Genomic DNA, 7,377 nt, shown 5'->3' with positions numbered 1-7,377 from the left:
TTTTTTTTTTTTTAAGATTTATTTTTTTGTTTAGACACACCAGAAGAGGCCTTAGGATTCCATTATAGATGGTTGTGAGCCACCATGTGGTTGCTGGGAATTGAACTCAGGACCTTTGGATGAGCAGTCAATGCTCTTAACCACTGAGCCATCTCTCTGGCCCCAGGTTTTGACTCCTGACCCATCTTTTCAGCCTATTACCCACCCCTCTTTTTTTCTTGAGACATAGTCTCACTATAAAGTCTCACAGCTTTGCTTTGAAGTCATAAAGATCCACTTGCCTCTGCCTCTCTTGTGCTGGCATTAAAGGTATGTGCAACTTCATCTGATTTTTCGCTTTGTTTTGTTTGAAAAAAATGTCTCCTCCACCCTTACCACCTTGGACTGCTGATCCTCCTGTGTCCACTTCCCAAGTGCGGCAATAGTATGCATGCACCACCACGCCTGTTTTTATGTGACACTGGGAATGCAACAAAAGCATCCTGCCGACTGTGCTACACCTCCTTCCTATTATTATATCTTGAAGATATTCAGGTTGTCTTAGGGTTTTGTTGCTGTGAAGAGATACCATGACCACAGCAGCTCTTATAAAGGAAAACATTTAATTGGGGATGGCTTACTGTTGCATAGATTTAGTCTATTATCATCATGGTGGGACATGGTGGCAAGCAGGCAGACATGGTGCCTGAGGAACCGAGTTCTACATCTTGATCCCCAAGCATCAGAAGGAGACCATGTGCCACAATGGGAATAGCTTGAGCATAGGAGACTTCAAAGCCAGCCTCCACTGGCACACTTCCTTCAACGATGCCGCACCTCCTAATAGTGCCACTTCCTATGGTCCAACCATTCAAACACATGAGTCTATGGGGGTCCATACCTACTCAAACCATCATACATGTCAATATTTTTAATGCATGAATTTATGTGTTAGTATGCATATGTATTAAGGTCATTTTGTAAGGGTTGGGGGAAGAAGACAGCCTGTACTATTATCATCAGAACACAACACAATCTATCTCCTTTGAGACACTCTATCTCACTACCCCAGTCTCACCAATTAGGCTAGACTAGATTGTCAGCAAGCCCCAGAAACCCTTACTTCCCCACTTCAAGTGTCACCCCACCCAGCATTTTTATTTGGTGTGTTAGTTAGTTTTATGTCAACTTGACACAAACTAGAGTCATCTAGAACCTCCACTGAGAAAATGCTCCATTGTATTGGCCTGTAGGAAAGCCTGTAGAACATTTTCTGCATTGATGTGCAAGGGCCCAGCCCTATGCTGCTGGTCCTGGGTTATGTAAGATGGTAGGATTAGCAAGCCATGAGGAGCAAACCAGGAAGTATTCTTCCTCCATGGCCTCCACATGAGTTCCTGCTTCCAAGTTCCTGTCTTGAGTTCCTGCCATAACTTCTCTTCATGATGGACTGTGATGTGGAACTGTAAGCTAAAATAAATCCTCTCTTCCCCCAATTTTTGGTTGGTCAAGTTTTCTTATCACCACAGTAGACACCTTGACTAGGACACATGTGTTCTGGAGAATAAACTCGGGTCATCAAGCTTGTGGAAAGACTGAGTTATTATTCCCTTTGTTTTGACTAAGCCAATGAACCATGAACCTACCTATTGTTTGGTTAGCATTGTACTAACTGAACTTCATTCCTACCCTGTAGCAACATTATTTCTTTTAAAGAATTCTGGAGCCGGGCGGTGGTGGCACATACTTTTAATCCTAGCACTTGGAAGGCAAAGGCAGGCGGATTTCTGAGTTCAGGGCCAGCCTGGTCTACAGAGTGAGTACCAGGACAGCCAGGGCTATGCAGAGAAACCCTGTCTCAAAAAAACAAAACAAAAAAAGAATTCTGGAATTTTGTTTACTTCAATTCCTGAGTTCGAGGCCAGCCTGGTCTACAGAGGGAGTTCCAGGACAGCCTGTGCTACACAGAGATGTCCTGTCTCAAAAACAAAACAAAACAATATATATAAGCAAACAAACAAACAAATTAAAACACAAATATTATAAGAATATGCTTTCATTTTAATTCTAGGTGTAGGGATGTGGGATGCTTTAATTTGATCACGGCAGCTGACCATAATTTGCCTAGCAGAAGCATGGTTCTGCCAGCTTCAGATAATTTCTGCAATTGTGTATAGCATTTGGAATTCTGGGAACTTTCCAGAGTGTACATAAATGCTAGGTCCCCAAGAGATGGGGGTAGTGTTGATTGTTGGTTTTTTTTTTTAAAAGGGAGTTTGTTGCAGTTTGTTGGTAGCCATGGTCAAAAAAAGAAAAGGAAAGAAATTAGATTCTGGGATTTTCCTAGTTCTTCTCCCCCGTCTATACTTGCTTCTCTCCTATCTAGTGTTACGGGGTAAAACCAGGGGGCAGAAGAACGATAAAGGGTTAAAAAAAAAAAAGAAGAACCCACAAAGGAAAGGCCAGCTACAAGTGGCATCCAAATGTGGTCTTGAAAATTTAAGATAAAATTGGGAAATTTGATTTCAAATGCCATAGAGAAAAAGGTGTAGAATGAAGGACTGGATATACTTTTTTACAAAACACTAGCAAGAAGTTTATTGTGGCTGCTATCATTGGGACATCCCCCATTTGCTCCCAGAGGGGATTTTCTGTATTTTTTCTTTTTCTTCTTCGTATGCTCTGCTTCAAAAAAGGTCAGAAGAATGGCAGAGCAGTTGGAAAAATTGTGGGTGGAAACAAGGGGTCTGAGAAACAAAATGGCTGAAATGGAAAGACAAAAGGGGTCACTCCACTCTCTCTTTTCTGAAGGGTATTAAAGTTGGTGGTGCAACTGGAGAGGTTTCTGGTGAAGGTGGAAGCACTCGGGAAGAGAGGAGCACCGGAAAAGAGAAGAAAAAGGCTAAGTCTGAGCAAGAAAGTGGGAGTTTCCTTCAGAAGGAAAAATGAAAGAAAATGTGCTGGAGGGTGGTAACATCAGAGAAAAATCTGAAAAAGCAGGAGCACAATCGGATGAATCAGCCCTTTAGAAAGAAAGTGTTGGGGCTGGAGAGATGGCTCAGCCGTTAAGAGCACTGACTGCTCTTCCAAAGGTCCTGAGTTCAAATTCCAGCAACCACATGGTGGCTCAAGACCATCCGTAATGAGATCTGACTCCCTCTTCTGGAGTGTCTGAAGAGAACTACAGAATATGTATAGATAGATAGATAGATAGATAGATAGATAGATAGATAGATAGATAGATAGAAATGTACACACACACACACACACACACACACACACACACATATATATATATATATATATATATATATATATATATATGAAAGGGTTAATTTTTTGTTTGTTTGTTTTTTCATTACAGGGTTTCTCTGTATAGCCCTGGCTGTCCTGGAACTCACTCTGTAGACCAGGCTGTCCTTGAACTCAGAAATCTGCCTGTCTCTGCCTCCCAAGTGCTGAGATTAAAGGCATGAGCCACCACTGCCAGGCAAAAAGGGTTAATCTTGAACCAACCATGTTACCAGAGTTGGACAAGAGGTGGCCCTTGGTTACAACATTACCATCAGCTTTCACCATAGTAATATAGCATATAACTGCTAACAGTATGGAACAAAATTATGAGGAGATAGGATGACATTCTAGAAAAAGATTTAAGGCATTTTAAAGAGGCTATGATTTCATGTGGAGTATACTCTCCATATGTGAAACAAATTCTAAACAACTTGGTTACTCAAATAGAATTATTCCTTAGGACAAGAAGGGCTTGTTAACAACTGTATTTGAGGCCTATGTACAGTTGCAATGGTTAACATGGTGGAGAGAAGAAGCATAGAATATTGAACAGTAAAATAGAGCAAGGGGAATGGATATAGTAAAGACCAGTTGCTGGGGAGGGGCAGTGCTCTGACATACATTTTTGTTATTTTTGCCCTCAACTCATTCTTCTACTGGACTCATTAAAAGGAAGATAGTATTATGAAATGGATTTTCTTAGAACACAAAAGAACCACAAAAGTGGTACTAAAAGCTTACAGGATTACATTGAAAAGGTTTCTGATTTGATCATAAAAGACTATGTTCCGCCAGGCGGTGGTGGCGCATGCCTTTAATCCCAGCACTTGGGAGACAGAGGCAGGCGGATTTCTGAGTTTGAGGCCAGCCTGGTCTACAGAGTGAGTTCCAGGACAGTCAGAGCTATACAGAGAAACCCTGTCTCAAAAAAAAGCCAAAAGATAAATAAATAAATAAATAAATAAATAAATAAATAAATAAATGACTATGTTCATTGTCAGGAACAGAAACAACAGAAATTGTAGTACCTTATACTAATACCAAGATTATTGTTGTGGTGACTAAAAGGCTGGAGAATCTTAGAATTTAAAATGAGGGCATTTAATACAAATGTATGTTGTATAACCTTTACCTAAAAGGACATGGAGGGCCACTGTAGCCAGCCAGAAATATAAAATAGCCAGTTCCAGGAACTCAGAGCCTCAGGGCTCTGGTTCCCTATATCTGCCCCTCCTGAATGATCCACTATGAGGGCAGAACTAAGAATGAAGGTCTAGTGGTTTATGAGACTCTCCACCCTGTCAACCAGTAGATGAAGATTACATTCCCAGAATGAATGTGTTCCCCTCCCTAACTGAATACCTTGGGTCAGGTCCCTCTGAAAGTTTCCACTGTTTATGTTCTGTTTCCTTGGTAACCCTCTCTCCGCCCCCAGCTTCTGGATTTTCTCTTAAATACCCCACACTTCTTGTGTTCGGCGTCAAACTCTGGCCAGCATGGTCATGAGATCGACCCCGATACAGTATCCCCAATAAACCTCATGTGATTGCAGCAAGTTCGGTCTCTCGTGAGTGATTGGGTGGTCGCGTCATCCCGAGACTTGAGTAAGGATTTCCCCAGTTCTGGGGGTCTTTCAGTGACCTTTTAGGTTTGCTGTATAGATTTTAGTAAGTAATAATTCAGGAGTATCAGAGGGGAGGTGTTATCAACATGGAAGTTTGGGAGTGGCCCAACCCTCGCGCTATTTAAGGCATATTAAAATAGAAGGCTTCATATGTGTGACTTTCATTCAAGAATCCAGAGCATTTGAGTGGGCAGTGAGGAACTCGCACAGCCACTGCCTGGGAGGTGGAGTGGATCAATTAACTAAAGCTACAGATGGTGTCCAACCTGTAGGCTGGAACTCACTATTAAAAATTAATTGGAGAGTCTGGAATGGAGAACGTGCCATGATCTGAGATGAGGAGGTGTGGAGAATTGGATTCTTAGCAGAGCTGCAGGTTTTGCCCAAGCCACAGGCTCCTCCCTAAGTCCAGCACTTTTGGAACTAGAACAAAGGGAGTGCTGAATTGGAGTGAATAATTCTAGGGTTCATGGCATGAGCTGGGACACAACAAAGTTTCCTGAGCCAGCCTGGACAAAACCGGGTGGCAGGAGTTTACCTTTTTTTTTTTTTTAAGATTTATTTATTATTATACCTAAGTACACTGTAACTGACACCAGAAGAGGGCGTCAGATCTCATTATGGGTGATTGTGAACCACCATGTGGTTGCTGGAATTTGAACTCAGGATCTTCAGAAGAGCAGTTAGTGCTCTTACCCACTGACCCATCTCGCCAGCCCACACAGGCCCTTCTTAAAGGCCCTTCTCTGGTTGCCTCAGAGAGTTTGAATTCAGAGGTGCTGGGAGCCCCTGCTGTGCACAGGGACAGGCTGCTAGGAAGCAGAGAGAGTCAGAGAGTAGAGGCTGCTTATGAAAGAGAGAGATAAATGAATAAGAATTGATTTAATTGTTTTTAACGAAAGAAGGACAAGTCTGGAAATAGACTCATACAGAAATATAGAAGGGAATTTAATTGAAGTTAAATTCATAAGAAAGGATGTTAATTCATGTTATATAAGGAGAAAGGTGATATATACCCACAGAGGTATTAATCTCAATAGAAGGGAGAATTTAAGCATGCATAGATGAATAAGTAAATTTAAGCCTTGATCTCACTATTAAAAATTAATTGTATGAGAACAAGGTGGGGATAGTAAAGGAGCACTGTCTCAATGGATAATATAATTGTTTAGATTGCTTTATTAATTTAACTTTTATAAAAGAAATGTGTATATATATATATCTGTTGGGTCCCTCAGCTGCAAGACATTGGAGCTTGCCACCAGAGACTCAACTCATGCCTGCTGTGCCTAAAACAAAGGCTCACTACTATGAATTCCCCCTTCGAGGATTCCAGAGGAAACTATTGCACATATACAGCCTGAGGACATCTGTTGTTGACCTCCTCCCCAACTGTGGACTGCCTCCAGCCACTTCCCGGAGCTGAGACCTGAGGGATGCCCTGAGTCTCCACCTTCAGCCCAGCAGCCAGCTTCCCTTGGACTTCCTCCTTGACTTTGTTCAGACTCTTCCTGACTCCTCCCGAATTCCTTATGTTATTCAAATGTCATTGTAACCTAGAGATTCAGTTTGCTCTCTTGTATGTAAATGCTGAACCCCCAAAGTAAAGACAGACGAGCCTGGATTGGAAACCCTCAACTTGGCTTCGTGTCCTTTTGTTCTCGAACTCTGTGTTTCAAGTCTCCTTTCTCCCTTCGGTCGAGGCAGAACCCGGTTCATGAAACTGTGGGACAGTTTCATAATGGCGCCCGAAATCGTGGAGCTCGAATATGGAGGATAGATGAAGGAGACACCATTAAGAAGCAGGGCCCTGCCTAAAAGAATTCAGAAGGTAAAGGTAAAAGGACGTACACCACTCTGCACGGTAGATATTTTCAATGCTAGCGCTAGCCTTATTTTAATATTGTAGAATTGTGTGTGCAAGAAGTGTACGGGTCTAGGCTGAGTTAATGCTGGCCCGGCGTTCAATTTCACCTAGGAGTTTAACGGCAAGAATGAGTTCGAATGAGATGAAAGCAGTGGTATTAATTGTAAAAAAGTTGCTCATAACAAAAGGAATCAGGTGATGGGTTTGAGTCGCGGCGGAACGCATCTACAGACACCAGGCTTAGACAGTTCCACGTGCAAGAGGTTTAATTGAGAAGGGGTGGGGAATAGCGGCACAGAAAGAAAGAGGAGAGAGAGAGAGAAATGGAGGAATTGTCTCATATATACAGGCTGTGGCTAGTAGTCCCAGGTAAAGGTGGGAGTTGAACCCAATGGATTCTGGGAATATGGTGGCCGTTGTCCTGGCAACAGGTCTGTGGACCCGCCCATATATCTGCTGCAGGTTCTGGATGCTAACATACCTCCCTTTTTTATATTATAAAGAGAAGGAAAGAAAAAGGGAAGGGGAAGTTGATGATGAAAAGGGAAAGAGGGCATCGTGTCTCTTAGGCTACTTCCTGCTGTCTAGGGGCGTTGTCAATGGGGGTAGCTGG

Source organism: Mastomys coucha, unplaced genomic scaffold (genome assembly GCF_008632895.1).
Source record: "Mastomys coucha isolate ucsf_1 unplaced genomic scaffold, UCSF_Mcou_1 pScaffold16, whole genome shotgun sequence".
Classification (NCBI taxonomy): Eukaryota; Metazoa; Chordata; class Mammalia; order Rodentia; family Muridae; genus Mastomys; species Mastomys coucha.
The sequence above is the reverse complement of the archived record's forward strand: the minus strand, read 5'-3'. Positions refer to the sequence as shown.